General features: G+C 44.5%; 1 protein-coding gene across 2 annotated transcripts in view; it reads right to left on the bottom strand.

The window, feature by feature from the left end:
- The window catches only part of ZFAT (zinc finger and AT-hook domain containing), a 295,248-nt gene that overhangs the window by 247,766 nt on the left and 21,809 nt on the right, over positions 1-25,673 (bottom strand). The window lies entirely within an intron of this gene.

The following is a 25,673-nucleotide window of genomic DNA, read 5'->3' as shown; positions in this document are numbered from 1 at the left end:
TTCTTCCGGCGATGTTACAATGAATGAAGCAAGGATAACTTAAAAACAGTGTCTCTTGGAATGTTATCTGTGCTGTTCCTTCAGCACAGATAACATTCCAAGAGACACTGTTTTTAAGTTATCCTTGCTTCATTCATTGTAACATCGCCGGAAGAAGAGATCAATGTATCTCGAAAGCTCGCACAAATAAAAGCATTTCGTTAGCCACAGAACGGTATCATCTATTTATTTTTTGATTATATATATATATATATATATATATATATATATATATATATAGGCTATACGATACCGTGTGAGCAGATATCAGAGGCAGCACTCCAGTAGATAGTCAAAAAAATGGTATTTAATGTGACATATAAACCAACGTTTCGGTCCTCCACACGGGACCTTTCTCAAGGTGATGAACAAACAGAGTGAGTCATAACACATATATATACCCTAAACCCCCAAAGCAAACAGGTGCAACACATGATGTAAAGTAATAATTGCTTACATGCTGTATGCAGGAGCTGCACAGAAGCACCAGACTGTCAGATGACAGTGAAAACGCTGTAACACTCCTGCCACGTCGGCAGTGTTAACTGCGCATGTGTGTATGGGAAGTTGAAGTGTCAGAGTACTTAGACTCCTGTCACATGATAACGGGCCAGTGGAGGGCGCATCTAGGCAATGTGAATGGTTACTGCGCATGTGTGAGCTTAATGCTGTAGCAGGGAAAGATTGGATCTTAGAGACCTGTAGAATCGCTATTGCGCATGCGCGAACCGCCGATAAATAAATAAATAATGCGGAACTGTGCGCGATCGCCAGCTGATGTGCTTGGGCTTAGCTGGCACAAAAATGTGTTGTGGGAGACCCTAGCACACATCTGAACTGTGTAGAGCCAATCTATGCCCCAAAACGAATGCTGTTACTCATGTGTATGGCCCCAAAGAGAATTAATTGGGAACAGTAGGGAGCTAATGCGCATGTGCAAACTGACAAGCATAATTCAATAAAAAATAATAAATGGATAAACTCAATGTCTGCTCTCTGCTAATACAAAGAATGACTGTGGGACCAGGCAAAGCACACCCATACTAATGCCCCATAGTAAATAGATCAGCTGTGTAGCAGCAAGACTGTGTGCCCGAAGGTAGAGTCTGATGCTCTGCATCATGTAAGCAAAGCTGCCAGCTTAAAATATGTAGTAGCATAAGCTAATATAAATGGGCTATCAAAGAAAGGACGTGGGTTAGCCCCTGCACAAATATCATCATGAAACATGTTGCACCAACAAAAAACACCAATGTAACAGTGCAATACAGTGATCCCCAATACATGTGAACATATAACCTGAGATGAGCTGACGCATTAATAATATGCATATATTTGTATATATTGTGTTGGACCAGAATCAACAGTGTATGGATGGACCTGTGTATTAATAGATTACACCAACTTGCCTAATACCGTCTAAATAACATCAATAAATGGGTGAAGTATTGAATAAGCCTTCTGAGATAAACATTATCCTATGAGGCATGACAACTTGTATATACAGTATTCACAATCGTGACAATGTATGGCGGTGGCAATCGTGGTGTCTATTGGCTATGTGCAGGAATTGGTGTCATAGCATAAAGACAACTGCTGAAACAATGAGGTATATAAACATTAATTGGTGGTGATAACCAATGTATAGAGACAAGATAAATCCTGTAGGATTGAATGATAATGTGTGAGTCCGCAATTAATAATGCAAGACCCATCCAGTAGATAGCTGATCTGAGGGCAAAGAGATACATGAAGTAGTTAAGTCATTGATTCAAAGCAACTGGGTCCCAATTGGGCACCGTGACTGTCATAATGGATAGCTCAAAGGAAACAGCTTAGCGACAAATCTTCATTTAGTCCGCGTGGACTTAATGTGTCCAATTTATAGATTGTCCGTGCCTCCAGTTGAAGGAGAGCCTTGTTGCGGTCCCCTCCCCTGGGGGACAGTTGAACTTGTGCAATAGGCATACACCGTAGAGTAGCGAGACTGTGCTGTTTTTCTTTAAAATGACGAGCCACCGGTTGTTGTGTGAGGTCTTCCTTATTGTCGGTGTCTGCCAAGGCCTTCCTGATTGCAGACCGATGTAAACTGAGGCGTTCTTTAAGCATCCTAATGGTCTTGCCAATGTAGTACAGCCCACAAGGGCACCGGATGAAATACACCACGTCTTTGATAAAGTTCTGTTCCCAGAACGAAACGCGTCAGAGTGTCACTGACATGAGGTTGTTCGTTTTGATGCATTAAAGTTTTTTTGTTTTACACGCCTGGTTGGAGAGTTTTTTCAGAGGAGCAGTGACCGCCGTCTGTTCACCCTTTGCCTGCCTCTCTTCACCGGATGAAATACACCACGTATTTAGAGTCACAATTCATGAAGTCCTTGATGTGAATACGATGTCCATGATGTGGATGTGGGTAACTTTTGCCCAGTACCATATACTGGCAGTTGACACAACCTCTGCATTTATGCACTCCAACTGGTCTAGTCAACCAGGACTGTTTCTTGCTGTATTTGGAACGCGGGTCGGCCTGTGTCTGCAAGTCTCCCAAATTGCGACCTCTGCGGTAGCAGAACCGGGGAGGGTCCTTGAAATGCTGTCCAATTTGCTTGTCCTTGGCCAAAATGTCGACATGTTGCAAGATGCTGCGTCTGATGAAACCTGACGCTGTTGTGTAAGTGCTTTTAATATTGAAGCGGTTGTCACTTGTCTTCTTATATTGCGGTTTTAGCAAGGTGCTTCTTTGGATACCTTGCTAAAACTTGCAACATGTCGACATTTTGGCCAAGGACAAGCAAATTGGACAGCATTTCAAGGACCCTCCCCGGTTCTGCTACCGCAGAGGTCGCAATTTGGGAGACTTGCTGACACAGGCCGACCCGCGTTCCAAATACAGCAAGAAACAGTCCTGGTTGACTAGACCAGTTGGAGTGCATAAATGCAGAGGTTGTGTCAACTGCCAGTATATGGTACTGGGCAAAAGTTACCCACATCCACATCATGGACATCGTATTCACATCAAGGACTTCATGAATTGTGACTCTAAATACGTGGTGTATTTCATCCGGTGCCCTTGTGGGCTGTACTACATTGGCAAGACCATTAGGATGCTTAAAGAACGCCTCAGTTTACATCGGTCTGCAATCAGGAAGACCTTGGCAGACACCGACAATAAGGAAGACCTCACACAACAACCGGTGGCTCGTCATTTTAAAGAAAAACAGCACAGTCTATGGTGTATGCCTATTGCACAAGTTCAACTGTCCCCCAGGGGAGGGGACCGCAACAAGGCTCTACTTCAACTGGAGGCACGGACAATCTATAAATTGGACACATTAAGTCCACGCGGACTAAATGAAGATTTGTCGCTGAGCTGTTTCCTTTGAGCTATCCATTATGACAGTCACGGTGCCCAATTGGGACCCAGTTGCTTTGAATCAATGACTTAACTACTTCATGTATCTCTTTGCCCTCAGATCAGCTATCTACTGGATGGGTCTTGCATTATTAATTGCGGACTCACACATTATCATTCAATCCTACAGGATTTATCTATTTATACATTGGTTATCACCACCAATTAATGTTTATATACCTCATTGTTTCAGCAGTTGTCTTTATGCTATGACACCAATTCCTGCACATAGCCAATAGACACCACGATTGCCACCGCCATACATTGTCACGATTGTGAATACTGTATATACAAGTTGTCATGCCTCATAGGATAATGTTTACTGTATCTCAGAAGGCTTATTCAATACTTCACCCATTTATTGATGTTATTTAGACGGTATTAGGCAAGTTGGTGTAATCTATTAATACACAGGTCCATCCATACACTGTTGATTCTGGTCCAACACAATATATACAAATATATGCATATTATTAATGCGTCAGCTCATCTCAGGTTATATGTTCACATGTATTGGGGATCACTGTATTGCACTGTTACATTGGTGTTTTTTGTTGGTGCAACATGTTTCATGATGATATTTGTGCAGGGACTAACCCACGTCCTTTCTTTGATAGCCCATTTATATTAGCTTATGCTACTACATATTTTAAGCTGGCAGCTTTGCTTACATGATGCAGAGCATCAGACTCTACCTTCGGGCGCACAGTCTTGCTGCTACACAGCTGATCTATTTACTATGGGGCATTAGTATGGGTGTGCTTTGCCTGGTCCCACAGTCATTCTTTGTATTAGCAGAGAGCAGACATTGAGTTTATCCATTTATTATTTTTTATTGAATTATGCTTGTCAGTTTGCACATGCGCATTAGCTCCCTACTGTTCCCAATTAATTCTCTTTGGGGCCATACACATGAGTAACAGCACTCGTTTTGGGGCATAGATTGGCTCTACACAGTTCAGATGTGTGCTAGGGTCTCCCACAACACATTTTTGTGCCAGCTAAGCCCAAGCACATCAGCTGGCGATCGCGCACAGTTCCGCATTATTTATTTATTTATCGGCGGTTCGCGCATGCGCAATAGCGATTCTACAGGTCTCTAAGATCCAATCTTTCCCTGCTACAGCATTAAGCTCACACATGCGCAGTAACCATTCACATTGCCTAGATGCGCCATCCACTGGCCCGTTATCATGTGACAGGAGTCTAAGTACTCTGACACTTCAACTTCCCATACACACATGCGCAGTTAACACTGCCGACGTGGCAGGAGTGTTACAGCGTTTTCACTGTCATCTGACAGTCTGGTGCTTCTGTGCAGCTCCTGCATACAGCATGTAAGCAATTATTACTTTACATCATGTGTTGCACCTGTTTGCTTTGGGGGTTTAGGGTATATATATGTGTTATGACTCACTCTGTTTGTTCATCACCTTGAGAAAGGTCCCGTGTGGAGGACCGAAACGTTGGTTTATATGTCAGATTAAATACCATTTTTTTGACTATCTACTGGAGTGCTGCCTCTGATATCTGCTCACACGGTATCGTATAGCCTATTTGATTTATATAGGATTAGCACCCACCTATATCTACCTGACGGAGTGCCTTGTTCTCATTTATTCACTATATATATCAGCCAGAAATTTTAGGAGCCAGCATTCTGTTAGTGCACGGAGGGGTTGGCTAACCCCTGACCCTCCTCACCTGTAGGCAGCTCTCTCACTGAGTGTGTGTCAATGTGTATCTGTAACACACTGACACACCTACTCTCTCTCATATGCATTCAAATACATACACACAGACACACCTTCCCCGTCCCAGTGTGCAATGAGAGTGCACCAACAGAGGGCTCTAACTAGCTACGCCTCCTTCAACTAGCTCTACCCCCAACAGCCATTTAGCCGTGCGCTCTATTTTTACACGGCCAGTGGCTACTGCTCTCTTATCTCCCCCCGCTTCACTCACCTGAGCTGCATAGCAATGACATGACCTGTCAATCAGATCAGTCACCACTGCGCACAGTACAGGCGCCAGGAGACATTTTAGGTGCTGGTCGGCCGAGATTTTTCCATCTCTGGTTATTATGATTAGGGTCAGTCGCCACGTATTACGTCACAGTACCGTGCGGACGATGCGCTTCATGTGGTGTCTTCAATACCTTGCTGTGACGGTTCAGGGGATTCGTGCTTTCCAATGTGTCCCCGTCACCCCTGCTCCCTCTGCCTCTGACCTTCACCCCTCGCTTCCTCGTCCATCTGTCCCTTCTTCTTCCCGCACCCGTTCCTCTGCGGCGTGCCCAGACGCGAGTCCAGCTGTCACACGCGTTCCCCGCAAGGTGCGCACACATCTCCAAACACCCGATCCCCTCCGCGGCACTCACACCTCGCGGCGTCTCTCTATTCCCCCACCTGCCACATTACCTCCTTCTGCCGCTTCTCCTGCTCTCGCCTTCCTTGGCGAGCGCCCCCGTTGCGCGACGCTCCTCGCGCTCCCTGGCACACACTGTGCGCGCGCATCCAACCCTTACAGAGGGCGCGCGCACATGCTCCAGATATAGGCCTTCCCAGAACTCTGGCTCCGCCTCCCATAGCGTACAAGCCATATCCCTGTGTGATTCACCTGTCTCCTCCCTTGCTCTTTCTGACCTATCCCTGCAACCTCTCACTCAACCCGCTACTCCTCCTTCCTCTCCCATTGGTGCTCCCTCCTTTATAATCCCTGTCTGTCCTCCAGCTCATTCCTCTGCATAGCTTAATGTGACCCCTGTGTGTGCAGTCTCTATGCTTGGCTCTCCTGTCTCTTTCAGCGCTGGTTCCTGTCCCTGCTTACCTTTTGATCTCCCTGGCTTGAACTCTGCTTTGAATTGGACTACCCTGCTTTCTCCTGCCCTTGAACCCTGCATTCAGATACGACTACGCTGACTTCTCCAATCCTTTAACACTGGCTTACGGACATCACTACGCTGCTCTCTATTACCCCTGAACTCTGGCACACGGACATTACCATCCAAACTCTGGCATCCTGGACGTTGCAAGTATACGTTAACCCTTTCTCAACAGGCCAGGCAACGCATTACCACACTCCGGGCACGTCCTCACTGCTGTGGGTGTGTGTTATAACCTTACCCACCTCAGTACTGGGGACTGGCCAGGTCTGCGGGCATACAGGCGTTACATTATGTAGAGCCCAATAAATGCAGACCCCCTGAGGTGGGCCAAGGTGTTTCCTTGGAACAGTTACAATGTCAGTAGCCAACTGACCACTGTCTCGCAACAACTTGCTAATCTGTCTCTCCAGGAAACTCCAGCTGCCCCGTCACCTCCTGTCTCAGTGACCTACGGTAACTCAGGGCCACGTATACCACCTCCCAACCGGTATGATGGGGACACTCTCGCTTGCCGTGGATTCCTAAACCAATGCGAGGTTCAATTTGAAATGTCTCCCTCTCTTTTTCCTACCGGCCGTACCAAGGTGGCCTACATTTACGCCTTACTCACTGCAAAGCTCTCGCTTGGGGTTCTCCCCTCTGGGAGCACAAACCTGAGTTGATCCAGGACTATCCTAAATTTAGGCATGAATTTCAACAAGTGTTTGACACTCCCGCACGTAGGGAGATGCCGCTTTTTCTTTGTTCCATATCACACAGGCTCGAAGATCTGCTGCTAAGTACGCAATAGAGTGCCGCACCCTCGCCGCAGAAACTCAATGGAACGACGAGGCACTTGCCGCAACATATTGGTACGGTATGTCTGATACTTTAAAAGATGATCTCGCAGCTCACGCCCAGCCGTCATCTCTGGAACAACTAATTACACTCAGCATACGTATGGATCAACGTACCCAAGAACGACATCACGAGCGACACTGTTCCCGTTCTCTTCCTCCCCCGTCTGTCTCTCATAGGTCTTCTTCTTCGCCCTTCCTGGCGTTGGACGCTCCTGAGCCGATGCAAATCGGTAGCCAACAACCACGGGCTGCAGCGAGAATGCGACATCATCAGAAGAGACTCTGTTACTATTGTGGTTCCCCAGAACATCGGCTCCAGAACTGTTCCCTGAAGCTAGGAAACGGAAACACCCAGTAAATGTAGAGGGGCTTTCACTGGGTACAATCTCTTCTTGCCCCTCTCTCCCTAAGGATCTCCCAAAGAAACTCATGCTTCCAGTAACGCTGGCGGGCCCTGACCTTCTATTAGAAGTAAAAGCTTTCATTGACTCTGGGTTGGTAGTAACTTTCTGGATCACACCTTCGCCTCTGAGAATCAAATCCCTCTGGTCAAGAGAAAAGCGCCCATTGGTCTTGAAGCTATCGATGGACGTCCGCTTCAGCCAGTCTTCATCATCTGGGAGTCCATCCCACTCACATTGACCACTGCGGATGGTTATAAGGAGGTAATAGTTTTTGATGTCTTCCATTCTCCTACCGTCCAGGTTATACTAGGATTGCCTTGACTACAGCTCCACAATCCGCGCATAGATTAGACCGACGTCTTGCCTATCCAATGGCCTACCTCCTCCGAGGCAGTGTCTACCACTCCTCCTGCTGCTGTGTTCGCTGGTTTGGATACCATCCCATCCAACCTGTCCATTCTGCCGACGGTGTATCACGAATTCCTGGATGTTTTCAATAAAGTACAAGCTGAGGTACTGCCTCTCCATCGTCCCTACGATTGTCCTATTGATTTAATTCCATAAACCATCCTCCCGACGTCAAAGTCGGATCCCTTATCCGTTCCTGAAACCGAGGCTATGACGTCTTACATCCAAGAAAATTTGGAGAAAGGATTCATCCGCAACTCCACCTCCCCCGCTGGGGCAGGCTTCTTCTTCGTGACCCTGTAATCGACTTTCGCGGACTCAACAAAATTACGGTAAAAAAACGATATCCTCTTCCCCTAATTTCTGAACTATTCGACCGTCTACAAGGAGCTTCTATCTTCTCCAAACTCGATTTAAGAGGGGCTTATAACCTCATTCGTATAAGAGATGGGGATGAATGGAAAACCGCGTTTAATACACGATCTGGACATTATGAGTATTTAGTGATGCCCTTCGGGCTATGCAATGCTCCTGCCGTTTTCCAAGAGTTCATGAACGATATCTTCCGGGACGTGTTGGGAACATTTGTTATCGTATATTTGGATGACATTCTCATTTTCTCTAAGGATTTAGAGGAGCACATTCGCCATACCAAACTGGTACTCTCTAGGCTTCGTGCTAATCGCCTCTACGCTAAAATTGAGAAATGTTTGTTCCACTAGACGTCCACAGCCTTCCTAGGCTATATTATCTCTAACCAAGGTTTTTCTATGGATCCAGAGAAATTTAAGTCTGTCCTCGACTGGCCGCTGCTGAATTCTCTCAAGGTCGTGCAGCGCTTCCTTGGCTTTGCCAATTATTACCGGAAGTTCATCCGTAATTTCTCTACCATTGCTTTACCCATCACCACCTAGACTAAGAAGGGTGCTGATCCTACGACTTGGTCTCCCGAAGCCATTGACGCCTTCGAGTTTCTCAAGAAGCCTTTGTCTCTGCACCCATCCTACGACATCCAGATACTTCGCTTCCCTTCACGTTAGAAGTTGACGCCTCTGATGTGGGAGCCAGTGCAGTACTCTCTCAGAGATCCTCTCCCCAGGATAAGCTCCATCCCTGTGGTTTTTTTCTCGAAAGTTCTCGTCAGCCGAGAGAAAGTATGATGTTGGGAATCGTGAGCTATTGGCCATTAAATTGGCTCTTCAGGAATGGAGGCATCTTCTCGAAGGCACCAAGGAGCCTATTGCCATCCTCACCGATCACAAAAATGTACTGTATATTGAGGGGGCTCGACAATTAGGATCTCGTCAGGCTCGTTGGTCAGTATTCTTCTCTCATTTCAACTATACCATTTCTTATATTCCCGGTACTAAAAATATCAAAGCAGACGTTCTCTCTCGCCAGTTCGTTACGGAGAACGACTCTAACGAATCCTCTGAATCTATTCTGCCCGCCAAGTGCATAATTTCTGCCAATAGTTTTAATGTTTTGGATGAAATCAATAAAGCCCAGGTTCACATTCCCAGGAGATTTAGGGTGCCATAGGGACACGTATACGCAGCTCCACGTTTTCGCCACAAGATTCTACTTTGGGGACATTCTTCCAGATCGGCCGGACATCCAGGCTTCAAGAGGACAGCGGATCTTATTAAACGGAACTTTTGGTGGCCTAAGATGAACAAGGACATTTTTGATTTCACCAGAGCTTGTCCGGTCTGTGCCCAGAGTAAATCCGCCCATCACAAACCTTCTGGTCTCCTCATTCCTCTTCCCATTCCGGAGCAACCTTGGAAACATATCTCTATGGACTTTATTGTCGAGCTTCCCAATTCTAAAGGAATGAATACCATTCTTGTTGTAGTAGATAGAGTTTCCAAGCATTCACACTTTATACCCCTCAAGGGCCTCCCTAATTCTGCTACTTTGGCCGATATTTTTTCTAAGGAAATTTTCAGATTACACGGTGTTCCTATTTCAATTGTTTCTGACAGAGGTTCTCAATTAATCTCTAAATTTTGGCGTGCGTTATCCCAGAGACTTGGGATTTCCCTTCTATTTTCTTCTGGATACCACCCTCAGACCAACGGTCAAATGGAAAGAATGAATCAGACCTGAGAGAAGTATCTCAGATGTTTCGTCTCCGAATCTCAAGACAACTGGGTGGATCTCTTACTTTGGGCCGAGTTTGAAATTAACTCTCTTAAAAATGAATCTACGCAAGAGTCCCCTTTCTTCATTAATTTTGTATTCCACCCTAGCAGTCTTCCCCTCTCCTCCCTCCCTCTGTTCCCCCAGCAGATTGACATGTCTCTACTCTTCAAAACTCTTGGAGGAAGATTCTTAAGACTCTACAAACTGCCGTCTCAAGACAAAAAACAAAGGCAGATCGACGACGCCAACCGGGCCCTTCGTTTAAACCCGGAGACAGAGTTTGGTTAGCCTCAAAAATATAAGGCTCAAGACTCCATCTCTGAAATTGTCCCCGAGATACTTGGGTCCCTTTAAGATCCTTAAGAGGATCAATCCGGTCGCATACCGTTTGGCACTTCCTCCCACCATGATGATTCCTTCTGTGTTCCATGTGTCATTACTCAAACCGGTTATCCAAAGTGCTCACTTCCCGGATCGTTCCCAAAAACCCAACCCGGTGACCATTCACGGACAGCAGGAATATGAGGTTCACTCCATAATCGATTCCCGTTGGTCCAGAAACAAGTTACTGGAAGTTCACTGGAAGGGTTATGGTCCAGTTCCTGGATTCCTTCTCACCATATTCACGCTCCCAAACTCCTCTGGCAATTTCATCGGAAATTCCCCCAGAAGCCATGGCAGGATCGTCCGGAGATCGATCCTCATGGGGGGGATACTGTGACGGTTCAGGGGATTCGTGCTTCCTAATGTGTCCCCGTCACCCCTGCTCCCTCTGCCTCTGACCTTCCCCCCTCGCTTCCTCGTCCATCTGTCCCTTCTTTCCGCACCCGTTCCTCTGCGGCGTGCCCGGACGCGCGTCCAGCTGTCACGCGCGTTCCCCGCAAGGTGCGCACACATCTCCAAACACCCGATCCCCTCCGCGGCACTCACAGCTCGCGGCGTCTCTCTATTCCCCCACCTGCCACATTACCTCCTTCTGCCGCTTCTCCTGCTCTCGCCTTCTTTGGCGAGCGCCCCATCGGCGCGACGCTCCTCGCGCTCCCTGGCACACACTGTGCACACGCATCCAACCCTCACAGAGGGCACGCGCACACGCTCCAGATATAGGCCTTCCCAGAGCTCTGGCTCCGCCTCCCATAGCGTACAAGCCATATCCCTGTGTGATTCACCTGTCTCCTCCCTTGCTCTTTCTGACCTATCCCTGCAACCTCTCACTCAATACTTTATAATCACTGTCTGTCCTCTAGCTCATTGCTCTGCATTGCTTCTTGTGACCCCTGTATGTGCAGTCTCTATGCTTGGCTCTCCTGTCTCTTTCAGCGCTGGTTCCTGTCCCTGCTTACCTTTGGATCTCCCTGGCTTGAACTCTGCTTTGAATTGGACTACCCTGCTTTCTCCTGCCCTTGAACCCTGCATTCGGATACGACTACGCTGCCTGCTCCAATCCTTTAACACTGGCTTACGGACATCACCACGCTGCTCTCTATTACCCCTGAACTCTGGTACACGGACATTACCATCCAAACTCTGGCATCCTGGACGTTGCAAGTATACGTTAACCCTTTCTCAACAGGCCCGGCAACGCATTACCACACTCTGGGCACGCCCTCACTGCTGTGGGTGCGTGTTATAACCTTACCCACCTCAGTACTGGGACTGGCCAGGTCTGCGGGCATACAGGCGTTACACTTGCATCTCTCTTGAAATATATCTAGTTCATTGAAATTACATGCACATTACATGATCTCTCAGTGAGTGGATCGTTATGAAGGAGCTTTCTCTGTTATCTATTTAATAGGCTGAATTCTTTAAAACATACAGTAACAAAAAAAGCGCCACAGTAAGTATAGACAATTGTAATAAAACATAGACAAATCAATTCTCAATTATCTACATTTCGTACTCTGAAGGTACTTCATCAGGGTCACTTCAGAGTATGAAACATGTAGGTGATTCTGGGTAACAGACACGTTACTTCTTGTTCTTTGCTTGCACCACCGGTCCATTGGAGTTACCTTCCTCCTACTCCTTGGGTGCCTGCTTGAGGTTCTTGCTGGTCGCCACCCTACCCTTGGTAGATTGGACTCCTGCCACTCATGGACTACGACCGGAATCCGCCTGTATTTATTCACATTTAAGTGAGAATTGATTTGTCTATGTTTTAATACAATTTTCTATACTTGCCTTGGTACGCTTTTTCCTTTTATTTTTTTGTGTGTTCAAATTTGTGGTTGGGGAAGGATCATCCCAAACCAGAAAAGCTGAAAGAATTCCTTTTGAGGATTCATTCACGTTACACGGATCTGCTGGGATATTTTTTTTTTTTTTGCGCAGAAGAGTTCCTTGCTTGAATTGTTTTAATTACAATTACAATTTCTGTTAAAAAAAAAAAATCCTTTATGAACATCGTAGCAATGTACAGTAATAATTGACTTTGTTAGAAAGATTTGATAACCCTTACAAGTGAACAGTTAACAACTTATTTGTGTTATGTGATACATTAAAATATTTCTCTATTGTTTTTTGACTTTTGTATATATATTATTGCAACTGCAGGGTTTCCCAGTGCATTACATCTTTGAATGTCCATTAAATGTACTGTATATATATGGGCCACCACGTCCTGGAAAAGATGTTTATAAATTGAATTCCATGCGGCAGCCTTCTTCAACTTCCCTGCTAGAAAGTCAATCAATAACTCAGACATTGCAGGAAAGCCAATAGGTTTCAGGTGTCACGGTAGACCAGGTCTTTTAACACATTTATATTTTAGGTAATTGTAATGGGGGTCACACCTTTTCCCTCAGAATAATGTCTCATGACAAGAATATGCTCTTACACTGAATAAAAGACATCGTATCACGATGTTGCATCTGTAGAAATAGCCTTACATCCTAATCAAAGGATATCGTAAGTACAATAATGAAAAAGGGGAAGTCCGAGAGTAGTATAAAGCAAAGTCTATGATTTATTCTAAACAACAATAACAATAAAAGATAATAAATCCATAATTATCCATTACATAAAGCAGAGTACAATTACAAGTATGCTTGCTCATACATACCACCAAAGTAGTATACCAATATCAGTCTCGTTATCTCTCTCTGGTCTGCTCCCGTCATGTCAGAAAGCAAAACTTATATTTTGTCTGTATACGTCACATTACTGTAGTGAAGCAGAATATGTAAATTCCCAATTCCTATCCTGCAGAACTTATTTCTACATAGCATCAACTCCTATGCCTCATTCCAGCAAATAAACACACACACACATATATATATATATATATATATATATATAAAATCCAATGCACAGCCGGCACACCATTTGCAAGTAAATAAGTTTTGGTGCTTATCCCATAAATCAATAACAGATCATACGATACCGGTTGCAACACGACATTAAGGGACAGCACGCAGGTTCTACATATCGCAAGGTGCATCATCTTGAGAAAGGTCCCACTGGGGGACCGAAACGTCGGTTTTTGTGTCTTCTATCAAATATAGAAAATTTATGATTTACTTACCTGCGTGCTGTCCCTTGATGTCGTGTTGCAACCGGTATCGTATGGTCTATATATAGATAGATAAGATAGATACGATGGATACGATGGATACGATGGATACGATGGATACGATGGATACGATGGATACGATGGATACGATGGATACGATGGATACGATGGATACGATGGATAAGATGGATAAGATGGATAGATAGATAGATAGATAGATAGATAGATAGATAGATAGATAGATAGATATAGATGTATATACCTAGGCCTGTTACATGATAATTCAATAGGCAGTGAAATAAAAAGATGTTTATTTGGATAAAGACCTCGGAAACACACAGAAACACAAAATACAAAAATATACACACTTGCTGTAGTCTGGGGTATGAGATCTAGCCTTTCCTAGGTACAGGGCGCCCGCTTGCGAGGGCTTACCCTGATTGGAATCTTGTTCCAGACGTCTTGTACCGAAATCCAGCAGAAAATCCTGGCCAGGACCTAGTCCGGAATCCCCTGGAACCGATTTTGGCACGAAATCCTGACTGTGACCGCTACAATGATTTGTAGAACTTGGCTGCAACTTGGCCGGGACTTAGTCTCAGCGAGGCAGGCATTTCTAGCTTCAAAACAAAGCCGGTTGCTTTGCTATTTCGAACAAAGCAAACTTAAAAAACCCGCCCTAGCTTCATCAATTCAAATCACAAGAAGGTCTGATACTCTGATTTGGGCTTCTCCTTACATACTCTCCGCTAAGCTATCTTCAGCATGGAGGAAGGAGGAAGGATCAATCAGAGCATGGGAATTCCTCCCCGCCAGCCAATAGAAAGAGGGGCTCACACTTTGGCTGACGTCAGAGGAGTGGGCGTGTCGAGCTGACTCGGGATGCCTCGTGGCCGGGCATACGGATTGACCAAAAGGGAAACGTGCCGACATTCTGCCGCTTCCCCCAGCCAATCCATTGCCACCTACTGGGCAGGCTCCACTGAGTCTGGCAGATAGAGGGTCCTCCCCGCAGGGGGTCTCTGTTCTCCGGAGTCAGTACTCCGCCCTGTTCCGTCCACTTAGCACACCGAAACCCCTCAACATCCCGTCTCCTCTTTGAACTACGGACTCTATGCAGACTTGCTGGCACCTTAACCATATACGCCTTATAGTAAATGTAAAACACATTATAAAGTACACTTTAATAAAGAATATACTTACTTATATATACTTATATACTTATACAGGAAATGGATTGGGGATATTTGGGCTCGAAATCCAGGAGTCTTGGGGACACTGGTTAGCCACGGTGAAATTCACCCCACGCACTGGCAAATCATGCCTGCTCGCCGGGGAGAATTAAACAACTACCGGTAACTTTGGCCCCCTAACTGGTGCAAACAAAATAATTGCATTTCCACCCAAATATCCCCCCTAAAACGGACACACAAGAAATCTCACAGTTCTAGGGCTAAGGGAACATGAAAACAGAAAAAAGCAGGTGTCACTTTATTTTCCACATGTATTATCCCTGGTCTCTGGCTTATGGAGCTAACAGGGACCCCACAATTTCAGGGGTAACCAGAGGGCTTAACCTTTATTGTATAGCCTGGTTACCCCCTCCCGTCACATCAGGAAAACTGCAAGTCTTCCAACTACTTGCTATGTCATGAAAACTCTAGTTAATACAGCAATGTAAACAATAGCAGTTTCATCTGCACTTCACATATGGTAACCTTACTGAAGAATAAAGCCAAAGAGAACAGTTCTGCTATCTGTAATTACAGAATGCTACTGCCAAGTTGATTTCCAGTGGTTTTGACAAGCCTAGAAACAGTAACCCCCCCCCCCCTATAAAAGCTACAATCTTATTCAAAATCTGCTGAAGCTGCATTAGGCCCATTTCAGTCAAAAAAAAAGATTGAAATCTATGTGGATTTTTTTCCTTGAAAACTGCCCCGACTGCTTCAACTTATGCTAAAGCTTTTATTTGGCAAATATAGAACGTATTGCAATTATTACACTAATTTAAATCAGCAGCATTTAATACAAAACAATCCTACATTTTTTACCCTAGGCTAGACAAGTTCAAAATCCTGGCTGCAACGTGCCATTGTTGGTATTACAGATCACTCGTCTGATTTGTGATATCTCACCGCTCATTGCTTCAAAACAACCTTAACATTTACAATATTTCTCAAGAGCCCTTTCACTGCACTGTTTTTTTCAAACAACATTATTCCACATTGCATTAAAAAAAACGATACAATCTTCCCCTTCTATTTTCCACCTTTGCTGCATACAAACGACCCAAAAATGCCACTGTTTTAGTCTTCCCCTGATATTGTTTGCTTTTTAGCACCATTTCACATTCAATTGCCTAATAGTGATGCACTGCTTTTCTCCATCCAAAACACATTTCCCGAACCTTCAAATAATGAAAGACCATAAAAACCCCACAAACAGCAATTCAATGCCTGACAGAAACTACAAGTGTCTCTCGCGGCGAGCACATATACATTATAATTCATCACAAGAATATATTCTTGAAATAGAATCCATGCACCATCTGCAATGGATTTATGCTTACAATGCTCTCAAGCCATTAGTGAATGCCTTTCTTGGTACTTGAAAAACACATTTCTAATGTAGGGCACTGGAATGTAGAATATATTGCCGAGTGTTTCAAAACATCAGGGAGATTTCTCATTTGAATGATACTGACTGCAAATTGAACTTGAATTTCATCACACGTTTGAGGACTAACTAGATTTCAGCGGGGCCAGATATCAGTAGTGTGTGGCATAAAGGCAGTGTTTCACATTGATGTCAAATAGAAGGTGGAAGTAATGCTGTATAAGGCCTCGGGCATGGTGCCTCCTGCTCTGCCTCGCCTGCCCAAGCTGGTGCTTTTTTGCATCCTGGCAGGCGAGGCAGTGAGCACGCTTTGGGGGCGGGGCGTAGGCGGGGTGTAGACATGATGGAGGTGGAGCGGAGGCGTGGCGAGACTAGTCCCTCGCTCCAATTGGATGTTTGCGGTCACATGACCGCTCTTCCGCTCCCCTCAGCGTGGAAATTTAAACCTGCCTGTCTCCTGAAATTTTCTGAGCCTCCACACGCATGCGGAAGCGGCTCCTAAAGCCGCGCTGATTACAGATGCAGGGGGTAAGTGCATCTGCTCAGCGCAGCTCAGCGCGACTCAGTGGGGTCTGCTTTACCATGCCCAAGGCCTAAAGGGAAACGGAGCAAAATCTTATACCCAGGACTGGTACCGCAATACAGGCATACCCCGCATTAACATACGCAATGGGACCGGAGCATGTATGTAAAGCGAAAATGTACTTAAAGTGAAGCACTACCTTTTTCCCACTTATCGATGCATATACTGTACTGCAATCGTCATATACGTGCATAACTGATGTAAATAACGCATGTGTAACAGGCTCTATAGTCTCCCCGCTTGCGCACAGCTTCGGTACAGGTTGGGGGACAGTGTTGCTGTTCAGGACGTGCTGACAGGCGCATGCGTGAGCTGCCGTTTGCCTATTAAGCTAGGTGTACTTACTCGCGAGTGTACTTAAAGTGAGTGTCCTTAAACCGGGGTATGGCTGTACTTCTTTTCTGCTTTAATAAAGCGGCAATCCAAGCGTCCCGGTTTCCCCCCATTTTTTCCCCCTTTAATATATTTAGCAGAGTACAAAGAATGAAAAGTCATGACCTAAGTTGCCGATCCGTTCTATAGGGTTTGATTGGTGAATATTCTGCTCAGTGGTTCATTAAAATACATTAAACATTAATTTTATTACTTTAGAACAAATTAAAAATGGCATTGAGTTGTTGTTTTTTTAAATTGAAGAAGTACTATCTAATGCTACAGAAAGGATTTTTTTTAATTTTATGTTTAAAGCACATGTAGGACACTACAACAAATATGGCACCAGCACTCCACAAGTATCTAAAGCATAGGTGGGTGGGGTGAAAGGTGCAGAGGGGAAAATAACCAATAGCGAATAGAAAGAAAACGATGAGCAACAGGCCCAGGAGGGGCAGGTAGATCAATACAGTCCCTTGTATAACAGCACTGGAAATGTTCCCAGATATGAATATTTGTTATTACTTCTACATTGTTTGATATTACCAAATTCAGTATTGCCCCTCTTCTTGTTAGTTCCTCAATAATTTGGGTCATGTAAAGGTCTTTAAACACCCCCAAATCCTGTTTCTTTTTGTTGTAATGCTAATCTCATGGCCCCAGTCTATGTCTGGATAATTAAAATCACCCATTATGCAATCATGACCTAGTTTGGATGGCTTCTCAATTTGCAAAAGTATTTTAGCTTGCTCGATCTCACAGATATTTGGTGGTTAATAGCAGATCCCTACAAACCTTTTCTTTCTACTTTTACCTCCACTGCTAATTTCTATCCACAAGGTCTCTACATTTGCCTCATTCCCTTCATAAAACATCTTCCCTTATAATAGGTTTTAGATCCAGTTTAACATATAAACATACTCCACCTCCTATTTGCTCGTAAAAGGGAATAACCCTCTAAATGAACTGCCCAGTGTGACGGGTGGGGTGCCAAGCGAGTAATAAAGGGGTCACCCCCATTAGGCACCCCCTTACACCGTCTGGGAAGTGAGGGGTTACTTAAAATACATATGTTCCCCTGCTTCACAACCAAAAGGTACGTCCCTTGGTTATCCTATTCCCACATTTAGAGGGAATTAATGTATGTTTATTCCCCTGCCTCATGGCAAACGGTTTTATTTGCCAAGATGTGTATATTGGTACAATTATTGGTTGTTGTACCTTTGCAGTGTATGCAGCAACCACATACACTGGGATCCAGGTGGGAAGGAAAGGGTTAATGTTAATTTGGTGTTTATAGCCCTTTGTTCCTTTTCCCGCCTTTGCAGGCTCCATTTTGCAGTCTCTCCATTGGTCGCCATTACAGCCCCATGTAACCCTATGGAGAATCCGGCAATTTGGGCCTGATATCGGATAAGACCTGCAGGTGGCGCCGGAGAGTAGGAGCGGCGGTTCCCCATTGAAAGTGAATGGAGTAATGCATTTTAATGGGGATCTCTGGAAGCCGATCTCCGGAGACGAGCTGGCAGCAAGCCAGACCGCAAAACCGCAAGAGCGAAAACAATGTCTGAAATGAGCTTTGATCAGGTCCCGGTCAAGTTCACGTCCAATTGGCATGGGAACTTTAGTTCTAGGGCACCCAGGAATAAAAAGGGTCGCGCTCGTTACGAGGGTCGCACCATTGACCGTAATGGCGGAGAAAGCCGCGTGGCTTTCAAGCACTAAGTGAGAAGCAGTGTAAACTGAAAACCCATAACTCCGGTTCTGTGGGGACCAGAGGGATGGGATTTGGCCAGGATATAGTTACTGCTCCGGCATGACTACATGGCAATTTCCAGCCCTCTCCCCTGAACCGGACAGAGTAGGGTTAACTGTAAAAGTGTGTGTTTCCCATTGACTTCAATGGTAGCGGAGGTCCCATTGAATCCTATGGCAGCGCCGGCCATATTGATTCTAATGGAGGTAAAAGCCACAAGTAAAAACGGCTAAGTCAGAAGGAGCAAAAACCTGGAACCCATAACTCCGGTTCTGTTCAACCTAGAGGGCAGAGATTCGGCCACCATGTAGTCCTAGTTCCGGCAGGATTGCATGGCAAATACCAACCCTCTCGGGGCAACAGAACGGAGTTAGGGTAATTGTAAAGTTTGGGTTTCTGCCATTGACTTGCATGGCAGAAAAAAGCCACTTTTGTAGATGTGCTTTAAAACTGTGTTTTGGTATCTCCGGTTCTGGGGGTCGTGGAGGGCTGATATTTGGCCACTATGGCAAGGGTCCTCCGGCATGAGGACCTGGCAGATTTCAGCCCGCTCAGACACACAGAACGGATTATTTTAATATAAATATGATTGTGAAAATGTTCTATGTTTTGGGTCTAGGGTAAAAGCCCGGGAAGGCTAGAGCAAATATGGTATGTTAATGCTCAGGGGGGAGACAAGTGGTCTACAATAAGCCTCCTGATCAAAGGCTCCCCCACCCTGCTTGTGTATGCTAGAACAAAGCAGAGCAGGACGTGGGTACTTGTGGTAAGTGTTGTGTTTCACACCTTGGGACACAGGTTTTCCTGTCCCAAGCAGACTAGGCGACCCCAGTCTTGTGGGAGGGGGGCTAGGGAAATGAGCCCCTGATTAGAATAATGCCCACCCAGTGGGCAGGTAAAACCTTGCTTCTCATGTGAGGTGGCAAGGGGTCATTGGGTGGAAGTAATTGATATCCAATGCCTGACACCAAAGATTAATGTATTGGGCTGGAATTCCATATAAACCATTGCAAACCCTATACCCATTGTCCTCGTGTTTTTGGTCTTCATTGTGTCTTCGTTATTACATCTACTTGATTCCTGATGACTGAATGAATTGCCAATCCTGTACCTGATTGCTTCATTGCCCAGCCCTAAGTAAGTGTTATATTCTTGTATGTTATTTGTATAATTCTGTGTGTTCACCTTCTTTAAGGAATAAACTATATTTATTATATCTAAGTCGTGTTCAATTCAACCCAGAGATTTGGTGTATATTATATCCCTTCACAAGTTACCGTTACACCCAGTCATGAGTTTCATCCCACCATGTTTCAGTAATGTCTATAACCTACTGCTCCCTTGCAGATATTAATTCAAGCATCCCAATTTTATCTATCAGGCTTCTTGCAATAGCTCTTAGTTCATTATCTGTTTCTTGTCCCTCCAACCTAGTTTAAAATCTCCTCCAACCTTTTTAACATTCTCCCCCCAGCACAGAAGATCTTTCTTCATTGAGGTGCAATCCGTCCCTAGCATAAAGATTGCACCTCTCAGAAAAGGAGTCACAGTGCTCTAAAAAAAAAAAAAACTCCTTCCTACACCACTTTCTTAGCCATGCATTAAACTCCCTAATCTCCGACTGTCTCCCTGGGGTAGTGCATGGCATTGGCAGTATTTCAGAAAATACTACCTTGGAGGTCCTTGCCTTAAGCTTTTGGCTTAGATCTCTGAAATCATTATTTAGGACCCTCCATCTTTCTCTAACTTTGTAATTGGTGCCAAAGTGTACCAAGACCGCCGGGTCAGTCAGAGCCCCTACCAACAATCTGTCTACCAGATCTGCAATGTGCCGAACCCGAGCACCCAGGAGACAACACACTGTTTGGTTCATGCGGTCATGGCAACAGATTGCCCTATCTAATAATGGAGTCCCCTATCACCAATCTTTCTTAGTCTCTGAGTATCCCAAATCCCCTCTGTGCTGGAGGAACTATTCCCCTGGCTGCTAGAGAAATCAGTCTCCCCCAGCCTTGCCATTTCTGCCCTGACACGCACAATATCTTCCCTTAACATGGCAAATCTATTGGGATGGGTCAGCTCACAACTGGCCTGGCACTTCCCCCTGCTTCACCTTCAATTGTTACCCAGCTACCTACCTGCTCCTCACTCACAGCGCCACCATCTGCACCTCTAGTCCCAGCCAGGGCCTGCTCAGTGAGTACTAAACTCCTTTCAAGATTGTCAATGTCCCTCAATATTGCACGTTTCCTCTTCAGATTAGCAATCTCTGACTCTAAAGAAATCACCTGCACACACTTCTCACAGTGCTATGCTCCCTGGAACAGCTGCTCCAAGTGCACATACATGTGGTAAAATTTGCATTGAGTGGCATTTTCAATCCTGCTCATTATTGCAACTACAGTATGAAGTTATAAGTACTAACAATTAACTGTACTTCACTATACTATACCTTGTTTAACCCCCTCCTTTCTCAAACTCCTTCTGTTTCTAACTTCACACTTAATACAACCAGCACTTGAAATCAACCAGTCACACAGATCAGGACACACAAGATCTCACCATCTTTCGGTTTCTTTCTCTCTTTCTAAATCAGAATACACTGTACTGTCTGCAAGCTGTGTTGTTTGCTTTTTCCATCCAGTTAAAAATGTATCTGAGTTGTACAAGTGGTGACACAAGTGACATAACATATATTTGACCAACTTCAGAAAAATAACTGCAATGCATTCATGCGGGTATGGAAATATCACGGGCGCTTAGTCGCCTAAGATATTTCTCCCGGCCCCTGTGTTGCAGTGCAACGCTGACTGAGCTATCAGTACTAAATCACAGTGGACCAGATGTGGTTAACTATAACTATTTTGTTGGCACTGTCCAACAAACAAGACTATTTACCAAGTTGAACTACATGGTAGTGGTTGGGTGGACAAGACTGAGCGATAGGAGAAAGATAGTTGTGGTTCACTGCAAACAATACAGGTTAACCAGTGTTGCATCTCAGATCAGCAATGGGCTGCTGCTCTTTAAAGACATAATGGATAGACAAGAAGTAATGTACGAGGAGGCAGGGAACTAAAGGAATGATCAAGAGTGAGCCAAATATAATTCAATGCCAAAAAGTACAAAATGATGCACTTAGGCAGAATCTGCGATTAGTGATGAACTACCGTCAACGACCACAATGCCCTGTTTATGCCAATGTTGGTATCTGAGGTAAACACTGATTAAAAGATGTCCCAGGAGCTTACAATAAGTTTGAAACAAACGTCGTACCCATTTTGAAACACCAGATGAAGAAGCAATCCAAGCAGGGTTTTTTTCATTTATTTTTAAACATAAGTTTGAAGCAGGGGGTCTTCAGAGCTGAACCCCATTAATTCAAGCTCCGTGGACACCCTGCTTCTGGAGATACTTGCTGCCTTGGGGGGTAAACAGTAGCTGCTCCACTTGGCTAGCAGGGATTACGTACTGCTTTTCAAACCTTCTAAGCCCTGCGGGCAAATAGAAAACCGTGACCGCATGCGCTGCGGCTTCCTATTGGACTACATGATATGGGAGCTTTAAAAAGCAGGAATATACCGACACTCCCTACGGAGGTCTGTATCTCGGGAAGCAGGGGGTCCCTGGAGCTGAAATTAATGAGGTTCAGCTCCAGAGACCCCCTGCTTCAACCCTATATTTAAAAAAAATTGCAAAGAAAAAATATATCGTCTGCTTGGATTGCTCCTTCAAAAATTGTTTAAGCTACTTATGTAAGGTATGACTCAGAAGTTACATTTATTGACCAGTTTGTGAATTAAATATACTGTACTGCAGCTCAAAAGGTTTTCCAACAATTTGCCTACTACTACTACTAATAATAATAATAATGACTATTATAGCAAAGTACATGCTATTCCTTTTCTCCATTTTACTCCACATGCAAATAATTCTTACACTAAATTTCAATACATCACAGCATGAAAACAAAACCAGATGGAAAAACTACTGCTTGGTAATCTATGAAAATAATTTAATTGTAATAAATTGGAACTGGCACCTTTTGCACGTCATTGACTAATTATCACTTTTTCAGCAGTTCACGCTGTGACATACAACACACCTACCCTGTATATAATGCCAACAGGCACCACAGGACAGACTACCTATTTAGATGTTGTAGAAAATTAGGTCATTAAAATCGAGCATAGAAGAAAATTCCAATCATTTTACTGATTGACATGTTTATCACTATTTATTATAATATCAATATATACACACATACTAGTCAAATAATGAAAATAAACATGAAAAGACTTGAAAACAAGTCATCAAACTATTTGATCATAGACTAAACAGTGCTGTCACTAACTAACGATGAACGTTTGTGCCACAAGACCTTTTATTATAAATTGTTCATCCCCTTGAGTGCCAGAGGGACCATATCACCAGAGTGCCACAACCTCTCCGGCGATGCACGGTCATGTGACCTCGGCGGGCCTTAAACTGGAAACGGAGTCCTCCTCTTCCATTTACCTTCCCTGCAGATACTGTCCTGCGCTTCATAGGAGTTGTCGGATGCGATCTAACCTGAAAAACAAGAACTCACTACGAAGCCACAAAGGGGGCCGTGGAGCGCCAGACCCCATGACGCAGTGATTATGTCTTGGGGCACTTTAGGGTTAAGAAAATGTTTTGCCCATGCACAGTAAAGCCGAGTTATGGAACAAGGAGGTCGATTCAAGTGGTGAACTTCCACAAAGAATAAATTAAATGTGACAACGCTAATGGCTGGGCATGAACGAGTTAATGATGGTAAATTAATGTATGATGCCCTGATGACCGTGCTGATTTATTTGTCACAGTTCTGTTCATCATGTAGAATAGAAAAAAATATTTCTTAAAAAAAGAAGTAGAAAAATGGCACAGCGAGATTTTAATATAGGCACTGAAATATTTTAGGTCAACTTATGAAGCAGCATTTCAAATCATTCATATTATTGATGCCACAAAATGCCAGATTGCCACATTTTGGAACAAGCCTCATTATCCTTCACTAAACTTGATCCTGAGCAGGCTTTGGTTCGAGAAGTTCTCTTTGGGAATGTTTTTTTTCTTTTCTTTGAAAGGCATGGGAGCCATGGCATCTTGACACAAATAAGAGGATGGCACCATGTTAGCCCGTAGATAAACAAAAGTAAGGTAGGAGTGATAACTTTAACAGCTAACTCCTGGTAAAAAAAGAGAGCAAGTGTTCAAGGTCACAAAGGTCCCTTTGTCAGGCATATTGTTTTTACCATGGCATCGTCACACTAATATTCTAGCTCCACAATAAAATCGGCTAGTAAATAATTTAACCAACCTGTCAGTTTCCAGAACCTCGCTAAGAAATACTGTACAGTATAACAGACCTTTTTGGGATCTAAAATCCTAGCCGTACTTTACCATTATCATAGTACGAGTGACACCTTTTATGATCCCCAATTCCCCCTTATACTATGTTGTTGATTCAAGTTTAAACAAACTGCATATTCTTGTAATCCTGAAAAATAAATGTGGAAGGTCCAAGGGTGGCCCGAAACTTCGACCTGTTCACATAAATATATATTTTTCTTCCCCAAGACCACTGGAGTGCCTGTATATTTTTATACAGATGCAGTGCTATTTATGTCCGTTTGGGCAAGAGCAAACTGATGATGAACCGAACCCGACCACGGCCCGATCGCAGCTCCACAGCGCCAAAAAGCCTAGTAATGCTGGCTGCCCTGAAGGGATTAAAACAATGGGGGTCCCTGCTTCTATATTGGACTCCCGCAGCTCTACTCATACCGGGACACTACCAGTCTAAGAGCTGCGAAGAGAGATCAGAGAAGCAGCCCCTCTCTCTGTGTCTCCCCGCACAGCTCTTTCAGCAGATTGCACTATTTGTATTATTATTTTTAGCACGCAGTATTGAAGCATGGGTTCTCGGGGCTGAACCGCATTCATTTCAGTTCTGGGGACTCCCTGCTTCACGAGGTACAGGCCTCCATATGGGGTGCCAGTATCTCCTGCAAGTTAAAATCTCCTGCGACGTGGCCCATGTAACAGGGACATTTAAAAGATACCGGCACCTCATATAGAGGACTTCATCTCGGAAATCAGGGCATTACCAGACCTGAAATAAATCTAGTTCAGCACCACAGACCTCCTGGCTTCAATCCTATGTACTAAAAATACAAATACACTAAAAGCAAAGCTTCATCACCTTAGTGGCTATCTGCTAACTTAATGAAGGTGTTAACCCCTCCCACCAACCTCCCCAGGTGCCCTAAACATTTCCCACTAAGGTAATGAAGGGGGTTAACACTCCCGCTACCCTCGGAGTGGTGGATGTACCAGGTGTCTGTCAAATGTAACATCACAGGCTTTCTTTTTTTCTTATTGTTTGATTGTTGTTTTGTGTTTATTTTTGTGCCATCGGGCATTGATTGTTTTTTATGTTTGTTAGGATTTCTTTCATTTTAATGCAATCTGAGGATCATTGCTTCATGGGTCAAGTGAGGTGATTGGTGCTGCAGTTGGATGAAGACGATGAGCCTTCATCCCGGCAAAGTTTAGAAACACATTTATTAACTCTAACAGTGGCCATTGATAGCCACATTGGCAATCATTGCCCCCGTTGATGGCATAGATAACCACAGTGACAACCAATGGATTTAATGGCAAGT

The sequence above is a fragment of the Ascaphus truei genome, chromosome 2 (assembly GCF_040206685.1).
Source record: "Ascaphus truei isolate aAscTru1 chromosome 2, aAscTru1.hap1, whole genome shotgun sequence".
NCBI lineage: Eukaryota > Metazoa > Chordata > Amphibia > Anura > Ascaphidae > Ascaphus > Ascaphus truei.
The sequence above is the reverse complement of the archived record's forward strand: the minus strand, read 5'-3'. Positions and strand labels throughout refer to the sequence as shown.